At 43.9% G+C, this 26820-nt stretch overlaps 1 pseudogene; it reads left to right on the top strand.

Annotated features, from left to right (window-relative positions):
- Positions 1 to 26820, top strand: part of LOC147095658 (uncharacterized) — a 170464-nt pseudogene that overhangs the window by 138162 nt on the left and 5482 nt on the right.

Below are 26820 nucleotides of genomic sequence, written 5' to 3'. Positions count from 1 at the left end.
TGACCAATCACCCCCAAACTGATGCATAACTCCAAATTAAACCATCAACACAGACTGACCAAACACCCCAAATTGCCGCATCAACACAAACTGACCAATCACTCCAAATTGACCCATCAACACAGACTGACTAATCATCCCCAAACTGAACCATCACCTCAAACTGAACCATTAACATAAACTGACCAATCAATCCCAAATTGACCCACCAGCCCAACTGACCAATCATTCCCAAACTGACCAATCAACACAAACTTATCAATCACCCCGAAACTGACCAACCACCCACAAATTGATCAAACACCCCAAACTGATCATTCAAGAAAAAATGACAAATCACGCCAATCTGAACCATCAACACAAACTGACCAATCACCACAAAATTACCAATCACCCCAAACTGACCCATCAGCACAAAATGCCCCATCACCACATACAGACCAATCAACCCCAATCTGACCCAGCAGCACAAACAGACAAATCACCCCAAGCTGACCCATAACCCCAAACTGATCAATCACCCAAATTAACACATTAACACAAACTGACCATTCGCCCACAAACTGAAAAATAAGCCCAAACTGACCTATCATTCCAAACTGATCCAATCACCACAAAACTGACTGATCAGTGAAAACTGACATATCAAAAGAAATTGATCAATCACCTCAAACTGACCCATCAACACAAACTGACCAATCACCCCCAAACTGAAGCATCACTCCAAACTCACCCATCAACACAAACTTACCAATCACCCCAAACTGACCCATCAACAAAACTGACCATTCACTGCAAACTGACCATTCAACATAAACTGATGAAGCACCTCCAAACTGACCCATCACCCCAAACTGACCCACCAACACAAAGAGACGAATCATCCCAAACTGATGCATCGCTCCAAACTTACCCATCAACACAAACTGACCAATCACAACAAACTGACCAATGAACACAAACTGACCATACAACCCCAAACTGAACAATCACCCACAAACTGAACATTCGCATTCAATCTTATCCATCAACACAAAGTGATCCATCACCCCTAACTGAACAATCACCAAATAATTACTAATCATTCCAAACTGTCGCACCACCACAAACTGACCAATGGCATCCAAACTGACCCATCAACACAAACTGACCAATAACCCCAAACTGACACACCAACACAAACTGAACAATAACCCCCAAACTGACCCATCACTGCAAACTGAACTATCACCCCAAACTGACAAATTGAATTCAAAGTCACCCATCAACACAAATGACCATTTACCGGAAACTGAACCATCAACACTAACTGACCAAACACACAAACTGACCCATCAACACAAACTGACCATTCACTGCAAACTGACCCATCAACAGAAACTGACGAATCACCCCCAAACTGATCCATCAACACAAACTGACACATCAACACAAACTGACGAATCATCCCAAATTGACCCATCAACAACAACTGACCAAACACACAAACTGTCCAATCAGCAAAAACTGACCATTCAACACAAACTGACCCACAAAAATCAATGACGAAACACCCACGAACTGACCCATCACCCCAAATTGACCAAGCACCCAAACTGTCCCCTCAACACAAACTGACCTATCAAACCCAAACTGACCCACCAGCCCAAACTGACCAGACATTCACAAACTGACCAATCAACACACACTGACCAATCACCCACAAACTGAACAATCAACAACAATATCACCAGTCTCAACAAACTGACCAATCAGTGCCAAATTGACCAATCACCACAAACTGACCAATCACCCCCAAACTACCCAAACATCCCAAACTGACCAATCATCCAAAAATTAACAATCACCCCAATCGGAACCAACAACCCAAACTGACCAAACTCCCTGTAACAGACCCATCACCCAAAACTGATCAATCACCCAAATTGATGCATCAAAACAAACTGAGCATTCACCGCAAACTGATCCATCAAATCAAACTGACCAATCACCCCCAAACTGATGAATAACTCCAAACTGAACCATCAACACAAACTGACCAATCACCCCAATTTGACCCAGCAACACAAACTGACCAATCACCCCTAATTGACCCATCACCACAATCTGACCAATCACCCCCAAACTACCCAAACACCCCAAACTGACCAATCGTCCAAATTTGACACATCAAAACAAACTGACCATTCACTGCAAACTGATCCATAAAAGCAAACTGACCAATCGCCCCCAAACTGATGCATAACTCCAAACTGAACCATAAACACAAACTGAAAAATCACCCCATATTGACCCCTCAACACAAACAGGCCAATCACTCCAAATTTAACCATCAACACAAATTGACCAATCACCCACAAACTGACCCATCACCTCAAACTGAACCATCAACACAAACTGAACAATCAACCGCAAAATGACCCACCAGCACAAACTGACCAGTCATCCCCAAACTGACCAATCAACACAAACTGATCAATCACCCCCAAACTGACCAATCACCCACAAATTGACCAAACACCCCAAATTGATCATTCAACAAAAAATGACCAATCGCGTCAATTTGAAACATCAACACAAACTGACCAAACACCATAAAATTACCAATCACCCCAAACTGACCCATCAACACAAACTGACCAATCACACAAACTGACCCATCAACACAAACTGACTAATCAAACCAAGCTGACCAATGACTTCAAATTGACCCACCAACAAAAAGTGACCAATAACCCCCAAACTGAAACATCACTGCAAACTGACCAATCACTGCAAACTGAACCATCACCCCAAACTGAACAATCGCATTCAATGTGAAACACCAGCACAAACTGACCATTCACCGCAAACTGAAAAAACAAGAGAAACTGACCAAACACACAAATTGACCCATCAATATAAACTGACCAATCAGCCCCAAACAGATGCATAACTCCAAACTGACCGATCAACACAAACTGACCAATCACACAAACTGACCCATCAACACAAACTGACTAATCAAACCAAGCTGACCAATGACTTCAAATTGACCCACCAACAAAAAGTGACCAATAACCCCCAAACTGAAACATCACTGCAAACTGACCAATCACTGCAAACTGAACCATCACCCCAAACTGAACAATCGCATTCAATGTGAAACACCAGCACAAACTGACCATTCACCGCAAACTGAAAAAACAAGAGAAACTGACCAAACACACAAATTGACCCATCAATATAAACTGACCAATCAGCCCCAAACAGATGCATAACTCCAAACTGACCGATCAACACAAACTGACCAATCACCGCACACATATCCATCACTCCAAACTGACCCATTAACTCCAACTGAACAATCCACCCAAATTGACCCATCAGCACAAAATGACCAATCACCGAAACTGACCCCTCAACACAACTAAACAATTACCCCTAACTGATGCAACACTCCAAACTGACCCACCAAAGCAAAATGACCAATCACCCAAACTGACACATCAACACATACTGCCCAATCACCCAAACTGTCCCATCAACACAAATTGATCAAGCAAACCCAAACTGACCCTCCAGCCCAAATTGACTTATCACACCAAACTGACCAATCACTGCCAAATTGAGCAATTACCAAAAACTGACCAATCAGCCCCAAACTAACCAAACACCCCAAATTGACCAATCATCAAAAAATCAACAATCACCCCAAACTGAACCAACAACCCAAATGGACCAATCACCCTGGAATAGACCCATCACCCAAAACTAACCAAACACCCAAATTGATGCATTAAAGCAAACTGACCATTCACTGCAAACTGAACCATCAATACAAACTGATCAATCACCCCAAATTGACCCATCAGCACAAACTGACCAATCACCCCCAAACAGACCCATCACCTCAAACTGAACCATCAACACAAACTGACCAATCAACCACAAACTGAAACACCAGCCCAAACTGACCAATCATCCACAATCTGACCAAACAACACAAACTGAACAATCACCCCCAAACTGACCAATCACCCTCAAATTGACCAAACACCCCAAACTGATCATTCAACAAAAAATGACCAACCACGCCAATCTGAACCATCGACACAAATTGAACAATCACCATAAAATTACCAATCACCCCAAAGTGACACATCAACACATTTGCCCCATCACCACATACAGACAAATCATCCCCAAACTGACCCATCAACACAAACGGACAAATCACCCCAAGCTGACCCATCACCCCAAACGGAACAATCACACAAATTGGCACATCAACACAAACTGACAATCACCCCCAAACTGAACAATGATCCGAAACTGACCCATCATTCCAAACTGAACCAATCACCACCAAACTGACCAATCATGGCAAACTGTCCCATCAACAAAAAACTGACTAATCACGGCAAACTGACCCATCACCACAAACTGACCAGTCGCATCCAATCTGGCCCTTCAACACCAACTGACCATTCAATGCAAAATGACCCACAAACACAAACTGACCGATCGCACAATCTGATCCATCAACACAAAATCACCAATCGCCCCAAATTGATAAATCATCCCAAATTGACCCCATCAACACAAACTGACCAATCACCCCCAAACTGACCCATTACTGCAAACTGACCAATAACTGCAAACTGATCCATCACCCCAAAATGAATAATTACCCAAACTGATCCATCAACACAAACTGACAAATCAACATAAACAGACCAATCACCCCCCAAATGATGCATCACTCCAAACTGTCCAATCAACACCAACAGACGAATCACCCCAAACTGACCCATCAACACAAACTGGCCAATCACCCCAAACTGACCCATCAACAAAAACTGACCAATCACCCCCAAACTGACGCATCACTCCAAACTGACCCATCAACAAAAACTGACGAATCACCCCAAACTGCCCCATCAACACAAACTGACCAATCACTCCCAAACTGATGCATCACTCCAAACTGACCCATTAACAAAAACTGACAAATCACGCCAAAATGACCCATCAACAAAACTGACCAAGCATTGCAAACTGACCAATCTACACAAACTGCCAAAGCACCCGCAAATTGACCAGTTACCCACAAGTTGACCAATCACACCAAACTGACCAACCACTGCCAAATTGAGCAATCACCGCATGCAGAACAATCACCCCCAAACTAACCAAACAACATAAATGGGCCAATAATCTAAAAATGACCAATCACGCCTATCTGAACGAACAGAAGCAGACAAATCACCCTCAAACAGACCAATCACCCCAAACTGACCAATCACCCCCAAACTCACCAATCACCCACAAATTGACCAATCAGACCAAACTGATCAATCACTGCCAAAATGAACAATCACCCCAAATAGACCAATTACCCCCGAAATTAACCAAATACCCCAAACTGACCCTTCACAAAAAAGGACCTATCACGTCAATTTAAACCATCAGCAGAAACTGACCAATCACTATACAATTACCAATCTCCCCAAACTGAACCTTCATCACAAACTGCCCCATCAACACATACAGACCAATCACCCCCAATCTGAACCATCAGCACAAACTGACGAACCACCCCAAACTGACACATCAACACAAACTGACCAATCACCCCCACACAGGAGCATCACTCCAAACTGTCCCATCAACAAAAACTGAACAATCACCTCAAACCGACCCATCAACACAAACTGACCAATCACCCCAAATTGACCCATCCACAAAACTGAACAATCACTGCAAACTGACGCATCAACAAAAACTAACTATCACCCCCATACCGAGGCATCACTCTAAACTAATGAATCAACAGAAATCGGCCAATCACCCAAATTGACCCATCAACACAAACTGACCATTCACTGCAAACTGACCAATCAACACAAACTGACAACGCACTCCCAGACTGACCCATCACCCCAAAGTGACCCATCAACACAAATAGAGGAATCATCCCAAACTGACGCATCACTCCAAACTGACCCATCAACACAAACTGACCAATCACAACAAACTCACCAAACACCCCAAAACTGAGCAAGCACCCACAGACTGACCAATCGCATCCAACCTGATAAACCAACACAAACTGATCCATCACCCATAACTGACCAATCACCAAAAAATTAGCGATCATCCCAACTGTCGGATCATCACAAACTGACCAATCGCATGCATTCTGACCCATCAACACAGACTGACGATTCACCGCAAACTGATCCATCAACACAAACTGAACAATCACACAAACTGATCCATCAGCACAAACTGACCAATCACCCCAAAATTACCAATCACCCCAAACTGACCCACCAACAGAAACTGAACAATAAACCACAAACTGATACATCACTGCAAACTGACCAATCACTGCAAACTGAACCATTACCCCAAACTGAACAATCACATTGAATGTGACCCATCAGCACAAACTGACAAGTCACCGCAAACTGATGCATCAACACAATCTGACCAAACACACAAACTGACCCATCAACACAAACTGACCAATCAGCTCAAATTGACCAGTCACCCCAAACTGACACATCAACACAAACTGACCAATCACCCCAATTGACCCATCACTGCAAACTGACCAATCATTGCAATCTGACCCATCACCCCAAATGACCGATCACCCAAACTGACCAATCACCCAAAACTGACAATTCACCCCAAACTGACCCACCAACACAAACTGACCAATAACCCCCAAACTGACCCATCACTGAAAACTGACCAATCACTGCAAACTGAACCATCACCCCAAATTGACTAATCGCATTCAATGTGACCCATCAACACAAACTGAACATTCACCGCAAACTGACCCATCAACACAATCTGACCAAACAAACAAAATGACCCATCGACACAAAATGACCAATCAGCCCAAATTGACAAATCACCCCAAACTGACCCATGAACAAAAACTGACCAATCACCCCAAACTGACCCATCACTGCAAACTGACAAATCATTGCAAACTGACCCATCACCCCAACTGACCAATCACCCCAAACTGAGCCATGAAAACAAACTGACCAATCACAGCAAACAGACCCATCAACACAAACTGAACAATCCCCCCCAAACAGAATCATAACTCCGAACTGAACCATCAACTAAAACTGACCAATCAACACAAACTGACCCATCAACACAAATGGACCAATCATCCCAAACTGACCCATCATCACAAACTGACCAATCACTGCAAATAGACTCATTAACACAAACTGACCAATCACCACAAACAGACCCATCAGCACAAAATGACCAATCACGGCAAATTGTCACATCAAAACAACCTGAACAATCACCCCAAAATGGCGCGTCACTCCAAACTGAACCTTCAACACAAACTGACCAATCACAGAAACTGACCAATCAAACAATCTAACCATTCACCACAAACTGCCCCTTCAAGACAAATTGATGAAACACCCCCAAACTGACCCATCACCCCAAACTTCCCCAGCAACACAAACTGACGAATCATCCTAAACTGATGCATCTCTCCAAACATACACTTCGACACAAACTGACAAACACCCAAACTGACATCAACACAATCTGACCATTCACCACAAACTGAACCATCAACACAAACTGACGAATCACCCCCGAACTGACCCATCACCCCAAACTCACCTATCACCCAAACTGACTCATCAACTCAAAATGAACAAAGAACCACAAACTGACCCAACAACCCAAACTGACGAGTCATCCCCAAACTGATGAACCAACAGAAACTGACTAATCACCCCCAAATTGAACAATCACCCACAAATTGACCAATCACACCAAACTGACCAACCACTGCCAAATTGACGCATCACTCCAAACTGACCCCTCAACACAAACTGACCAGTCACCCCCAAACTGAGGCATCACTCCAAACTGACCCATGAAAAAAACTGACCTAATCATCCCAAACTGACCCATCATAACAAACTGAACAAACACACCCAAACTGTCCAATCACACACAAACTGAACAAACGCATCCAATCTGATTCATTAACACAAACTGATACATCACCCCTAACTGACCAATCACCAAAGAATTAGCGATCATCCCAAACTGATGCATCACCACAAACTGACCAATCGCATCCAATTGGACTCATCAACACAGACTGACCATTCGCAGCAAACTGACACATCAACACAAACTGCCCAATCACACAAACTGACCCATCAACAAAGTCTGACCAATCAACCCAAACTGACCAATCACCCCAAACTGACCAATCACCCCAAACTGACCCATCAACAAAAAGTGACCAACATCCCCAAACTGACCCATCTCTGCAAACTGACCAATCACTGCTAACTGATCCATCACCCCAAACTGATCAATCGCATTCAATGTGACCCATCAACACAAACTGAACATTCACCGCAAACTGACCCATCAACACAATCTGACCAAACAAACAAAATGACCCATCGACACAAAATGACCAATCAGCCCAAATTGACAAATCACCCCAAACTGACCCATGAACAAAAACTGACCAATCACCCCAAACTGACCCATCACTGCAAACTGACAAATCATTGCAAACTGACCCATCACCCCAACTGACCAATCACCCCAAACTGAGCCATGAAAACAAACTGACCAATCACAGCAAACAGACCCATCAACACAAACTGAACAATCCCCCCCAAACAGAATCATAACTCCGAACTGAACCATCAACTAAAACTGACCAATCAACACAAACTGACCCATCAACACAAATGGACCAATCATCCCAAACTGACCCATCATCACAAACTGACCAATCACTGCAAATAGACTCATTAACACAAACTGACCAATCACCACAAACAGACCCATCAGCACAAAATGACCAATCACGGCAAATTGTCACATCAAAACAACCTGAACAATCACCCCAAAATGGCGCGTCACTCCAAACTGAACCTTCAACACAAACTGACCAATCACAGAAACTGACCAATCAAACAATCTAACCATTCACCACAAACTGCCCCTTCAAGACAAATTGATGAAACACCCCCAAACTGACCCATCACCCCAAACTTCCCCAGCAACACAAACTGACGAATCATCCTAAACTGATGCATCTCTCCAAACATACACTTCGACACAAACTGACAAACACCCAAACTGACATCAACACAATCTGACCATTCACCACAAACTGAACCATCAACACAAACTGACGAATCACCCCCGAACTGACCCATCACCCCAAACTCACCTATCACCCAAACTGACCCATCAACTCAAAATGAACAAAGAACCACAAACTGACCCAACAACCCAAACTGACGAGTCATCCCCAAACTGATGAACCAACAGAAACTGACTAATCACCCCCAAATTGAACAATCACCCACAAATTGACCAATCACACCAAACTGACCAACCACTGCCAAATTGACGCATCACTCCAAACTGACCCCTCAACACAAACTGACCAGTCACCCCCAAACTGAGGCATCACTCCAAACTGACCCATGAAAAAAACTGACCTAATCATCCCAAACTGACCCATCATAACAAACTGAACAAACACACCCAAACTGTCCAATCACACACAAACTGAACAAACGCATCCAATCTGATTCATTAACACAAACTGATACATCACCCCTAACTGACCAATCACCAAAGAATTAGCGATCATCCCAAACTGATGCATCACCACAAACTGACCAATCGCATCCAATTGGACTCATCAACACAGACTGACCATTCGCAGCAAACTGACACATCAACACAAACTGCCCAATCACACAAACTGACCCATCAACAAAGTCTGACCAATCAACCCAAACTGACCAATCACCCCAAACTGACCAATCACCCCAAACTGACCCATCAACAAAAAGTGACCAACATCCCCAAACTGACCCATCTCTGCAAACTGACCAATCACTGCTAACTGATCCATCACCCCAAACTGATCAATCGCATTCAATGTGACACATCAACACAAACTGACCATTCACCGCAAACCGACCCATCAACACAAACTGACCAAACACACAAACTGACCCACCAAAGCATCTGACCAATCAACCCAAATTCACCAATCATCCCAAATTGATCCATGAACACATACTGACCAATCACCCCACACTGACCCATCACTGCAAACTGTCCAATCATTGCAAACTGACACATCACACCAACTGACCAATCACCCAAACTGACCCATCTACACAAACTGACCAATCAACACACACAGCCCAATCAACCCCAAATTGAAGCATCACACCTACCTGACCCATGAACAAAAACTGACCAATCACCCCAAACTGACCCATCAACACCAACTGACCAATCAACTCAAACTGGCCCATGAACACAAACTGACCAATCACTGCAAACAGACCCATCAACACAAACAGAACAATGACCCCCAAACAGTCACATAACTCCAAACTGACCCATCAACTAAAACTAACCAATCACCCCAAACTGAACCATCAACACAAACAGACCAATCAACCCAAACTGCCCCAACTACACAAACTACCAATCAACGCACACAGGCCCATCACTCCAAATGACCCATCAAAATTAACTGACCAATCACCCCAAACTGACGCATTACTCCAAAGTGACCCATCAACACAAACTGACCACTCACCCAAACTGACCCATCAATAGAAACTGACCATTCATCACAAACTGCCCCATCAACACAAAATGATGAATCACCCGCAAACTGACAATTCTCTCCAAAATTAGCCATCAACAGAAATTGACCGATCAACCAAACTGACATCAATACAAACTGACCATTCAGCACAAACTGAACCATCAACACAAACTGACGAAAAAGCCACGAACTGACCCATCACCCCAAACTGAAATATTACCCAAACTGACTCATCAACTCAAATTGAACAAACAACCCCAAACTGACACACCAGCCCAAACTGCCCAGTCATCCCCACACTGATGAACCAACACAAACTGATCAATCACCCCAAAACTGATAAATTACCCACATATTGTCCAATCACACGAAACTGACCATCAACTGCAAAATTGGCACATTTCTCCAAACTGAACCATCAACACAAACTGACCAATCACCCCCAAACTGATGTATCACTCCAAACTGACCCATCAACACAAACTGACCAATGACCCCAAACTGACCCAAAACAAAACTGACCAATCACTGCAAACTGATGCATCAACACAAACTGACCAATCAACCCCAAACCGAGGCATCACCACCAAACTGGCACATCAACACAAATTGACCAATCACCTAAACTGACCCGTCAACACAAACTGACCATTCACTGCAAACTGACCAATCAACACAAACAGACGAAGCACCCCCAAACAGAACCATTACCCCAAACTGACCATCAATACAAACAGATGAATCATCCCACACTGACGCATCACTCCAAACTGACCCATCAACAAAAACTGACCAATCATCACAAACTAAAAAAAAAACTGCCCCATCACCCACAAACTGAACAATCGCATCCAATCTTATCCCTCAACACAAAGTGATCCATCACCCCTAACTGACCAATCACCAAAAATTACCGATCATCCCAAACTGTCACATCACCTCAAACTGACCAATCGCATCCAAACTGACCCACCAACAAAAACTGAACAAAAACCACCAAACTGGCCCAACACTGCAAACTGAGCAATCACTGCAAACTGAACCATCACCCCAAAACTGACCAATCGCATTCAATGTGACCCATCAAAATAAACTGATCATTCTCTGCAAACTGACCCATCAACACAAACTGACCAAACACACAAACTGACCCATCTACACAAACTGTCCAATCAACACACACTGCCCAATCACCGCCAAACAGATGCATCACTCCAAAGTGACCCATCAACCCAAACTGACCAATCACCCCAAACTGACCCATGAACACAAACCGACCAATCACGGCAAACAAACCCATCAACACAAACTGAACAATCACACCCAAACACACGCATCACTCCAAACTGATCAATTAACTAAAACTAACCAATCACCCCAAATTGACCCATCAACACAAACGCACCAATCACCTCAAACTGATCCATCAACACAAACTGACCAATCACCACAAACAGACCCATCTCTCAAAACTGACGCATCAACAATAACGACCAATCACCCCAAACTGACGCACTGCTGCAAAGTGACCAATCATTGCAAACTTACCCATCACCCCAACAGGCCAATCACGCAAACTGACCCATCTACACAATCTGACCAATTACACCAAACCGACCCACCAACACACACTGAACAATAACCCCCAAACTGACGCATCAATGCAAACTGAGCAATCACCGCAAACTGAACCATCACCCCAAACTGACCAAGCGCATTCAATGTGTCCCATCAACACAAACTGACCATTCACCGCAAACTGACCCATCAACACAAACTGACCAATCACACAGACTGACCCATCAACTCAATCTCACCAATCAGCACAAATTTACCAATCACCACAAACTGACCCATGAACACAAACTGACAAACCACCCCAAACTGACCCATCACTGAAAACCTTCCAATCATTGCAAACTGACACATCACCCAAACTGACCAATCACCCAAGCTGACCCATCTATACAAACTGACCAATTAACACACACTGGCCAGTCAACCCCACACTGATGCATCACACCAAACTGAGCCATGTACACAAACTGACCAATCATCCCAAACTGACCCATCACACCAACTGACAAATCACCTCAAACTGACCCATGAACACAAACTGATCAAGCACCGCAAACAGACCCATCAACACAAACTGAACAATGACCCCCAAACAGACACATAATTCCAAACTCACCCATCAACTAAAACTGACCAATCACCCCAAACTGACTCATCAACACAAACAGACCAATCACCCCAAACTGACCCATCAACAAAAAAATGACCAACCACGTCAAACTGACCCATCAACACCAACTGACCAATCACCGCAAACAGCCCCATCAACAACAACTGCACAATGACCACAAACAGAAACATAACTCCAAACTGACACATCAACTAAAACTGACCAATCACACCAAACTGACCCATCAACACCAACAGACCAATCACCCCAAACTGACCATCAACACAAACAGTTGAATCATCCCAAACTGACGCATCACTCCAAACTGACCCATCAAAAAAAACTGACCAATCAACACAAACTGACCAAACACCCCCAAACTGCCCAACCACCCACAAACTGAACAATCGCATCCAATCTGATCCATCAACACAAACTAATCCATCACCCCTAACTGACCAATCACCAAAAAATTACCGATCATCCCAAACTGTCCCATCACCACAAACTGACCAATCTCATCCAATCTGACCCATCAACACAGACTGAGGAAACAACCCCAAACAGACCCATCACCCCAAACTGACCCATCAACACAAACAGACGAATCATCACAAACTGACGTATCACTCCAAACTGACCCATCAACAAAAACTGACCCATCATCACAAACTGACCAATCACCGCAAATAGACTCATTAACACAAACTGACTAATCACCGCACACAGACCCATCACTCCAAACTGACCCAGCAACACAAACTGACCAATCACCACAAACAGACCCATCAGCACAAAATGACCAATCACGGCAAACTGTCACATCAAAACAACCTGAACAATCACCCCAAATTGGCGCTTCACTCCAAACTGACCCATCAACACAAACTGACCAATCACAGAAACTGACCAATCAAAAAAAACTAACCATTCACCACAAACTGCCCCTTCAAGACAAACTGATGAAACACCCCCAAACTGACCCATCACCCCAAACTTCCCCAGCAACACAAACTGACGAATCATCCTAAACTGATGCATCTCTCCAAACATACCCTTCGACACAAACTGACAAACACCCAAACTGACATCAACACAAACTGACCATTCACCACAAACTGAACCATCAACACAAACTGACGAATCACCCCCGAACTGACCCATCACCCCAAACTCACCTATCACCCAAACTGACCCATCAACTCAAAATGAACAAAGAAGCACAAACTGAAACAGCAACCCAAACTGACGAGTCATCCCCAAACTGATGAACCAACACAAACTGACTAATCAACCCCAAATTGACCAATCACCCACAAATTGACCAATCACACCAAACTGACCAACCACTGCCAAATTGATGCATCACTCCAAACTGACCCCTCAACACATACTGACCAGTCACCCCCAAACTGAGGCATCACTCCAAACTGACGCATGAAAAAAACTGACCTATTCATCCCAAACTGACCCATCAAAACAAACTGACCAAACACCCACAAACTGTCCAATCACACACAAACTGAACAAACACATCCAATCTGATTCATCAACACAAACTGATCCATGACCCCTAACTGAGCAATCACCAAAAAATTACCGATCATCCCAAATTTTCGCATCACCACAAACTTACCAATCACATCCAATCTGACCCATCAACAGAGACTGAGGAAACAACCGCAAACAGACCAATCACCCCAAACTGATTCATCAACACAAACAGACAACTTATCCCAAACTGACACATCACTCCAAACTGACCCATCAACACAAACTGAACAATCACACAAACGGACCCATCTACACAAACTGCCCAATCACCCCAAACTGTCCCACCAACACAAACTGACGAATAACCCCCAAACTGACCCATCACTGCAAACTGACCAATCACTGCAAACTGATCCATCATCCCAAACTGACCAATCGCATTCAATGTGACCCATCAACACAAACTGGAATTTCACCGCAAACTGACCCATCAACACAAACTTACGAAACACACAAACTGACCCATGAACACAAACTGACCAAGCAGACCAAATTGAGTAAGCACCCCAAACTGACCCATCAACACAAACTAACCAATCACCCACAAACTGACCAATCACTGCAAAGTGACACATCACCCCAAACTGACTACTCACCCTAACTGACCCATCTACACAAACTGACCAATCAAAGCACACTGCCCAATCACCCCCAAACTGATGCATCACTCCAAACTGACCCATTAACAACAACTGAACAATCACCCAAACTGACCTGTTAACACAATCTGACCAATCCCCCCAAACTAACCCATGAACACAAACTGACCAATCACCACAAACAGACCCATCAAAACAAACTGAACAATCATACACAAACAGACGCATCACTCCGAATTGACACACCAACTAAAACTGACCAATCACCCCAAATTGACTGATCTACACAAATGGACAAATCACCCCAAACTGACCCATCAACACAAACTGACCAGACACCGCAACCTGACCCATCAACACAAACTGACCAATCACTGCAAACAGACCCATCACTCCAAACTGACCCATCAACACTAACTAACCAATCACCCCAAACTGACCCATCAGCACTAACTGACCAATCACCGCAAACTGGCCCATCAAGACAAATTGACCAATCACCCCAAGCTGATGCATCACTCCAATCTGACCTATTAGCACAAACAGACCAATCACCCAAACTGACCCATCAACGCAAACTGCCCCATCTACACAAACTGACGAATAACCCCCAAACTGAAACATTACCACAAACTGACTGATCAACACAAACTGACGAATCATCCCAAACTGACGCATCTCTCCAAACTTACCCTTCAAAACAAATTGACCAATCACCCAAACTGACATCAACAGAAACTGACCGTTCACCACAAACTGAACCATCAACACAAACTGACGAATCAACTCCGAACTGACCCATCACCCCACATTGACCTATCACCCAAACTGACACACCAGCACAAACTGAGCAGTCATCCACAAACTTTTCAACCAACAAAAACTGACCAATCACCCCCAAAATGTCCAATCACCCACAAATTGACCATTGCACCACACTGACCAACCACTGCCAAATTGACCAATCACCACATACTGACCAATAACCCCAAAACTAACCATATACTCCAAACTGATCAATCATCTAAAAATGACCAATCACCACAATCTGAACCAACACAAGCTGACCAATCAAACTCAAACAGACCCATCACCCCAAACTGAACAATCACCGAAATTGACACATCAAATCAAACTGACCATTCACCGTAAACTGAACCATCAACACAAACTGAACAATCACCCCAAATTGACCCATCAACACAAACTGAGCAATCACCACCAAAATGACCCATCTCCTCGAACTGACCCATCAACACAAACTGAACAATCAACCCAATCTGACCCACCAAACCAAACTGACCCATCATACGCAAACTGATTCATCAACACAAATAGACCTATCAACACAGACTGACCAATCAACTCCAAACTGACTCACCAGCCCAAACTGACCAATCATCCCCAAACTGACAAAACAACACAAACTGACCAATGAGCCTCAAACTGACCCACCAGCCCAAACTGACCATTCATCCCCAAACTGACCAAACAACACAAACTGAACAATCATCCCCAAACTGACCAATCACAACCAAATTAACCAATCAGACCAAACTGTACAATCACCCCCAATCTGACCCTTCAACACAAACTGACAAATCACCCCAATCTGATCCATCACCCCAAACTGACCAATCAGCCAAATTGACGCATCAACACATACTGAACAATAACCCCAAACTGAACAATAATCCCAAACTGATGCATCATTCCAAACTGAACCAATCACCACCAAACTGACCAATCACTGCAAACTGACCAATCAAAACAAACTTGCCAATCACGTCAAACTGACCCATAAACACAAACTGACCATTCACTGCAAACTGACCCATCACTCCAAAATGACAAAATCACCAACAGACTGACGAATCACCTCAAACTGCCCCATCAACACAAACTGGCCAATCATCCCAATCTGACCAATCGTCCCAAAATGACCAACAGCACAACTGACCAATCACATCAAACTGACCAATCAACACAAGCTGACCCATCACCCCAAACTCTGCAATCAACCTCAAATTTACCAATCACCTCCAAACTAACCAATCACACTAAACTGACCAATCGCCCCAAACTGATTCTTCAATAAAAAATGACCAATCACCCCAAACTGAACAATCACACAAACTGACCAATCAACACAAATTGACGAAGCATCCCCAAACTGTCCCATCAACACAAACTGTTGCATCATTCCAAACTGAACCATCAAAGAAACTGAACAATCAACCCCAAACTGACCCACAAGCCCAAACTGACCAATCATCCCCAAACTGACCAATCACCCAAAAATTGACCAAACACCCCCAACTGATCACTCAACAAAAAATGACCAATCACGCCATTCTGAAACATCAACACAAACTGAACAATCACCATAAAATTACGAGTCACCCCAAACTGACCCATCATCACAAGCTGACCAATCACCGCAAATAGACTCATTAACACAAACTGACCAATCACCGCACACAGACCCATCACTCCAAACTGAACCAGCAACACAAACTGACCAATCACCACAAACAGACCCATCAGCACAAAATGACCAATCACGGCAAACTGTCACATCAAAACAACCTGAAAAATCACCCCAAAATGGCGCGTCACTCCAAACTGACCCATCAACACATACTGACCAATCACAGAAACTGACCAATCAAAAAAAACTAACCATTCACCACAAACTGCCCCTTCAAGACAAATATATGAAACACCCCCAAACTGACCCATCACCCCAAACTTCCCCAGCAACACAGACTGACGAATCATCCTAAACTGATGCATCTCTCCAAACATACCCTTCGACACAAACTGACAAACACCCAAACTGACATCAACACAAACTGACCATTCACCACAAACTGAACCATCAGCACAAACTGACGAATCACCCCGAACTGACCCATCACCCCAAACTCACCTATCACCCAAACTGACCCATCAACTCAAAATGAACAAAGAACCACAAACTGCCTCCTCAACCCAAACTGATGAGTCATCCCCAAACTGATGAACCAACACAAACTGACTAATCACCCCCAAATTGAACAATCACCCACAAATTGATCAATCACACCAAACTGACCAACCACTGCCAAATTGATGCATCACTCCAAACTGACGCCTCAACACATACTGACCAGTCACCCCCAAACTGAGGCATCACTCCAAACTGACGCATGAAAAAAACTGACCTAATCATCCCAAACTGACCCATCAAAACAAACTGACCAAACACCGCCAAACTGTCCAATCACACACAAACTGATCAAACGCATCCAATCTGATTCATCAACACAAACTGATCCATCACCCCTAACTAACCAATCACCAAAGAATTACCGATCATCCCAAACTGATGCATCACCACAAACTGACCAATCGCATCCAATTGGACCCATCAACACAGACTGACCATTCGCAGCAAACTGACACATCAACACAAACTGCCCAATCACACAAACTGACCCATCAACTAAGTCTGACCAATCATCCCAAACTGACCAATCACCCCAAAATGACAAATCACCCCAAACTGACACATCAACAAAAACTGACCAACATCCCCAAACTGACCCATCTCTGCAAACTGACCAATCACTGCTAACTGATCCATCACCCCAAACTGATCAATCGCATTCAATGTGACACATTGACACAAACCGACCATTCACCACAAACCGACCCATCAACACAAACTGACCAAACACACAAACTGACCCACCAAAGCATCTGACCAATCAGCCCAAATTCACCAATCACACCAAACTGACCCATCAACACAAACTGACCAATCACCCCAAATCTGACGCATTACTGCAAAGTGACCAATCATTTCAAACTGACCCATCACCCCAACTGACCAATCACCAATACTGACACATCTACAAAAACTGACCAATCACCCCAAACTGATTCAGCAATACAATCTGACCAATAACACCCAAACTGACCCATCAATGCAAACTGACCAATCACAAAAAATTGAACCATCACCCCAAACTGACCAATCGCATTCAATGAGACCCATCAACAAAAACTGATCATTCACCGCAAACTGACCCATCAACACAAACTGACCAATCACACACACTGACCCATCAACACAAACTGACCAATCAGCCCAAATTTACCAATCATCCCAACTTGACCCATGAACACATAATGACCAATCACCCCAAATTGACCCATCACTGCAAACTGTCCCATCATTGCAAACTGACACAGCACACCAACTGACCAATCACCCAAACTGACCCATCTACACAAACTGACCAATCAACACACACAGCCCAATCAACCCCAAATTGAAGCATCACACCAACCTGATCCATGAACAAAAACTGACCAATCACCCCAAACTGACCCATCAACACCAACTGACCAATCAACTCAAACTGACCCATGAACACAAACTGACCAATCACTGCAAACAGACCCATCAACACAAACTGAACACTGACCCCCAAACAGTCACATAACTCCAAACTGACCCATCAACTAAAACTAACCAATCACCCCAAACTGAACCATCAACACAAACAGACCAATCACCCCAAACTGCCCTAACTACACAAACTGACCAATCAACGCACACAGGCCCATCACTCCAAATGACCCATCAAAATTAACTGACCAATCACCCCAAACTGACGCATTACTCCAAAGTGACCCATCAACACAAACTGACCACTCACCCAAACTGACCCATCAACAGAAACTGACCATTCACCACAAACTGCCCCATCAACACAAAATGATGAATCACCCCCAAATTGACCCATCACCCCAAACTGACCCATCAACACAAACTGACGAATCATCCCAAACTGACAATTCTCTCCAAAATTAGCCATCAACAGAAATTGACCGATCAACCAAACTGACATCAATACAAACTGACGATTCAGCTCAAACTGAACCATCAACACAAACTGCCGAAAAAGCCACGAACTGACCCATCACCCCAAACTGAAATATTACCCAAACTGACTCATCAACTCAAATTGAACAAACAACCCCAAAGTGACACTCCAGCCCAAACTGCCCAGTCATCCCCACACTGATGAACCAACACAAACTGATCAATCACCCCAAAACTGAAAAATTACCTATATATTGACCAATGACACGAAACTGACCATCAACTGCAAAATTGCACATTTCTCCAAACTGACCCATCAACACAAACTGACCAATCACCCCCAAACTGATGTATCACTCCAAACTGAACCATCAACACAAACTGACCAATCACCCCCAAACTGATGTATCACTCCAAACTGACCCATCAACACAAACTGACCAATGACCCCAAACTGACCCAAAACAAAACTGACCAATCACTGCAAACTGATGCATCAACACAAACTGACCAATCAACCCCAAACCGAGGCATCACCCCCAAACTGACACATCAACACAAATCGACAATCACCTAAACTGACCCGTCAACTCAAACTGACCATTCACTGCAAACTGACCAATCAACACAAACAGACGAAGCACCCCCAAACAGAACCTTTACCCCAAACTGACCATCAACACAAACAGACGAATCATCCCATACTGATGCAACACTCCAAACTGACCCATCAACCAAAACTGACCAATCATCACAAACTAAAAAAAAAGCCAAACTGCCCCATCACCCACAAACTGAACAATCGGATCCAATCTGATCCATCAACACAAAGTGATCCATCACCCCTATCTGACTAATCACCAAAAAATTACCGATCATCCCAAACTGACACATGACCTCAAACTGACCAATCCCATCCAAACTGACCCACCAACAAAAACTGACCAACAACCACCAAACTGATCCAACACTGCAAACTGAGCAATCACTGCAAACTGAACCATCACCCCAAAACTGACCAATCGCATTCAATGTGACCCATCAAAATAAACTGATCATTCTCTGCAAACTCACCCATCAACACAAACTGACCAAACACACAAACTGACCCATCTACACAAACTGTCTAATCAACACACACTGCCCAATCACCGCCAAACAGACGCATCACTCCAAAATGACCCATCAACCCAAACTGACCAATCACCCCAAACTGACCCATGAACACAAACTGACCAATCACGGCAAACAGACCCATCAACACAAACTGAACAATCACACCCAAACACACCCATCACTCCAAACTGATCAATCAACTAAAACTAACCAATCACCCCAAATTGACCCATCAACACAAATGGACCAATGAGCCCTAACTGACCCATCAACGCAAACTGACCAATCACCGCAAGCAGACCCATCTCTCAAAACTAACACATCAACAATAACTGACCAATCACCCCAAACTGACGCATTGCTGCAAAGTGACCAATCATTGCAAACTTACCCATCACCCCAAAGACCAATCCCCCAAACTGACCCATCTACACAATCTGACTAATTACACCAAACTGACCCACCAACACAAACTCAACAATAACCCTCAAACTGACTCATCAATGCAAACTGAGCAATCAGCGCAAACTGAACCATCACCCCAAACTGACCAACCACATTCAATGTGTCCCATCAACACAAACTGACCATTCACTGCAAACTGACGCATCAACACAAACTGACCAATCATACAGACTGACCCATCAACTCAAACTGACCAATCAACACAAATTTACCAATCACCACAAACTGACCCATGAACACAAACTGACAAAACACCCCAAACTGACCCATTACTGCAAACTTTCCAATCATTGCAAACTGACACATCACCCCAACTGACCAATCACCCAAGCTGAGCCATCTATACAAACTGACCAATTAACACACACTGGCCAGTCAACCCCACACTGAAGCATCACACCAAGCTGAGCCATGTACACAAACTGACCAATCACCCCAAACTGACCCATCAACACCAACTGACAAATCACCTCAAACTGACCCATGAACACAAACTGACCAAGCACTGCAAACAGACCCATCAACACAAACTGAACAATGACCCCCAAACAGACACATAACTCCAAACTGACCCATCAACTAAAACTGACCAATCACCCCAAACTGACTCATCAACACAAACAGACCAATCACCCCAAACTGACCCATCAACAAAAAACTGACCAACCACGTCAAACTGACCGATCAACACCAACTGACCAATCACCGCAAACAGCCGCATCAACAACAACTGAACAATGACCACAAACAGAAAAATAATTCCAGACTGACACATCAACGAAAACTGACCAATCACACCAAACTGACCCATCAACACCAACAGACCAATCATCAACACAAACAGTTGAATCATCCCAAACTGACGCATCACTCCAAACTGACCGATCAACAAAAACTGACCAATCAACACAAACTGACCAAACACCCCCAAACTGCCCAATCACCCACAAACTGAACAATCGCATCCAATCTGATCCATCAACACAAACTGATCCATCATCCCTAACTGACCAATCACTAAAAAATTACCGATCATCCCAAACTGTCCCATCACCACAAACTGACAAATCTCATCCAATCCGACCCATCAACACAGACTGAGGAAACAACCCCAAACAGACCCATCACCCCAAACTGATCCATCAACACAAACAGTCGAATCACCACAAACTGACGTATCACTCCAAACTGACCCATCAACAAAAACTGACCAATCAACACAAACTGACCAAAAACCCCCAAACTGCCCAATCACCCACAAACTTACCAATCGCATCCAATCTGACCAATCAACATAGACTGCGGAAACAACCGCAAACAGACCAATCGCCCCAAACTGATCCATCAATACAGACAAATTATCCCAAACTGACGCTTCACTCCAAGCTGACCCATCAACACAAACTGAACAATCACACAAACGGACCCATCTACACAAACTGCCCAATCACCCCAAACTGACCCACCAACACAAACTGACGAATAACCCCCAAACTGACACATCACTGCAAACTGACCAATCACTGCAAACTGAACCATCACCCCAAACTGACCAATGGCATTCAATGTGACCCATCAACACAAACTGAAATTTCACCGCAAACTGACCCATCAACACAAACTTATGAAGCACACAAACTGACCCATGAACACAAACTGACCAAGCAGCCCAAATTGAGTAAGCACCCCAAACTGACCCATCAACACAAACTAACCAATCACCAACAAACTGACCAATCACTGCAATTTGACACATCACCCCAAACTGACTACTCACCCTAACTGACCCATCTACACAAACTGACCAATCAAAGCACACTGCCCAATCACCCCCAAACTGAAGCATCTCTCCAAACTGACCCATTAACAAAAACTGAACAATCACCCAAACTGACCTGTTAACACAATCTGACCAATCACCCCAAACTGAACCATGAACACAAACTGACCAATCACCACAAACAGACCCATCAAAACAAACTGAACAATCATACACAAACAGACACATCACTCCGAATTGACACACCAACTAAAACTGACCAATCAACCCAAATTGACAGATCTACACAAATGGACCAATCACCCCAAACTGACCCATCAACACAAACTGACCAATCACCTCAAACAGACCCATCACTCCAAACTGACCCATCAACACTAACTAACCAATCACCCCAAACTGACCCATGAGCACAAACTGACCAATCACCGCAAACTGACCCATCATTACAAATTGACCAATCACACCAAACTGATGCATCACTCCAAACTGACCCATCAACACAAACTGACCAATCACCCACACTGACCCATCAACACAAACTGACCATTCACCACACACTGCCCCATCTACACAAACTAACGAATAACCCCCAAACTGAAACATCACCACAAACTGACCGATCAACACAAACTGACGAATCATCCCAAACTGACCAAACAACACAAACTGAACAATCACCCCCAAACTGACCAATCACAACCAAATTAACCAATCATACCAAACTGAACAATCACCCCCAATCTGACCCTTCAACACAAACTGAAAAATCACCCCAATCTGATCCATCACCCCACACTGTCCAGTCAGCCAAATTGACGCATCAACACAAACTGAACAATAACCCCAAACTGAACAATAATCCCAAAATGACGCATCATTCCAAACTGAACCAATCACCACCAAACTGAACAATCACTGCAAACTGACCAATCAAAACAAACTTGCCAATCACGTCAAACTGACCCATCAACACAAACTGACCATTCACTGCAAACTGACCCATCACTCCAAAATGACAAAATCACCAACAGACTGACGAATCACCCCAAACTGCCCCATCAACACAAACTGGCCAATCATCCCAATCTGACCAATCGACCCAAAATGACCAACAGCACAACTGACCAATCACATCAAACTGACCAATCAACACAAGCTGACCCATCACCCCAAACTCTGCAATCAACCCCAAATTTACCAATCACCTCCAAACTAACCAATCACACTAAACTGACCAATCGCCCCAAACTGATGATTCAACAAAAACTGACCAATCGCCCCAAACTGATGATTCAACAAAAAATGACCAATCACCCCAAACTGAACAATCACACAAACTGACCAATCAACACAAACTGATGAAGCATCCCCAAACTGTCCCATCAACACAAACTGTTGCACCATTCCAAACTGAACCATCAAAGAAACTGAACAATCAACCCCAAACTGACCCACAAGCCCAAACTGACCAATCATCCCCAAACTGACCAATCACCCAAAAATTGACCAAACACCCCCAACTGATCACTCAAAACAAAATGACCAATCACGCCATTCTGAAACATCAACACAAATTGACCAATCACCATAAAATTATGAGTCACCCCAAACTGACCCATCAACACATACTGCCCCATTACCACGTACAGAAGAATCATCCCCAATCTGATCCATCAACACATACTGACAAATCACCCCAAGCTGTTCCCTCACCCAAAACTGACCAATCACCCAAATTGACACGTCAACACAAACTGACCAATCACCCCCTAACTGAACATTAATCCCAAACAGTCCTATCATTTCAAACTGAACCAATCACCACCAAACTGACCAATCACTGCTAACTGACCCATCAAAACAAACTGACCAATCACGGCAATCTGACCCAACAACATAAGCTGACCAATCACTGCAAACTGACCCATCACTCCAAAGTGACAAATCTCCAACTAACTGAACAATCACCCCAAACTGATCCATCAAAACAAACGGCCAATCACCCCAAACTGCCCCATCAACACAAACTGACCAACCTCCCAACTCTGACCAATCGCATCCACTCTGACACATCAACACATAAAAACCAATCTCCACAAACTGACCAAACACCCGAAACTGGCCCATCAACAAAAACTGACCAATAGCTCCCAAACTAACACATCACTGCAAACTTACCATTCACTGCAAACTGACCCATCACCACAAACTGACCAATAGCATCGAATCTGAATCTTCAGGACACACTAACCATTCACCGCAAACTGACCCATCAGCAAAACTGACCATTCACAAAAACGTACCCATCAACCCAAACTGACCAATCACACCAAAACTGATCAATCACCCACAAACTGACCAATCGCATCCAATCTGACCCATCAGTAAAAGCTAAGCCATCACCCCAAACTGACCAATCACCAAAAAATTACCTATCACCCCAAACTGTCCCATCACCACAAACTGACCAATCGCATCCAATCTGACCCATCAACATAATCTGACCAATCATACAAGCTGACCAATCGCTGAAAAATGACCATTTATGCAAACTGACCCATCACCCCAAACTGACCAATCGCTTCCAATCTGACACTTCAACACAAACTGACCATTCACCGCAATCAGACCCATCAACATGAACTGACCGATCTCACAAACTGACCCATCAACACAAACAGACCAATCGCCACAAATTGACAAATCACACCAAACTGACCCCATCAACACAAACTGACGAATCACCTCCAAACTGACCCAGCATTGCAAACTGACCAATCACTGCAAACTGATCCATCACCCCAAACTGACGAACCACTCAAACTGACCCATCATCACAAAGTGACCAATCAACATAAACTGACCACTCACCCCCAAACTGACACATCACTCCAAACTGGCCCATCAACACAAACTGCCCAATCACTCGAAACTGACCCATCAACTCAAACTGAGGAATCATCCACAAACTGATGCATCACTCCAAACGGACCCATCAAAACAAACAGACCAATCACCCCAAACTGACCAATCAACTAAACTGACCAATCTTTGCAAACTGACCCATCAACACAAACTGACCAGTCGCCCCCAAACCGAGGCATCACTCGAAACTGACACATCAACACAAACTGATCATTCACTGCAAACTGACCAATCAACACAAACTGACAAAGCTTCCCCAAACTGACCCATCACACCAAACTGACCCATCAACACAAACTGACCAATCACCCTAACTGACATCAACACAAACTGATGATTCACCACAAACTGACCTATCACCCCAAACTGACAAATCACCCAAATGAACCCATCAACAGAAATTGACCAAACAAAACCACACTGACCCTCTAGCCAAACTGACCAGTCATCCCCAAACTGACCAATCACCCTCAAATCCAGCAATCACACCAAACCGACCAATCACTGCCAAATTGACCAATCACTGCAAACTGACCAACACCCCCAAATTAACCAAACACCCCAAACTGACCAATCACCAAAAAATGACCAATCACACCAATCTGAACCATCAACACGAACTGCCCCATCAACACAAACCGACCAATCACCCCCAAT

The sequence above is a fragment of the Somniosus microcephalus genome, unplaced genomic scaffold, assembly GCF_052327205.1.
Source record: "Somniosus microcephalus isolate GS21.2 unplaced genomic scaffold, FLI_Smic_1.0 unresolved_chr1, whole genome shotgun sequence".
NCBI classification, from domain to species: domain Eukaryota; kingdom Metazoa; phylum Chordata; class Chondrichthyes; order Squaliformes; family Somniosidae; genus Somniosus; species Somniosus microcephalus.
Note: the sequence above shows the minus strand (reverse complement) of the source record. Positions and strands in the feature narration are given on the sequence as shown.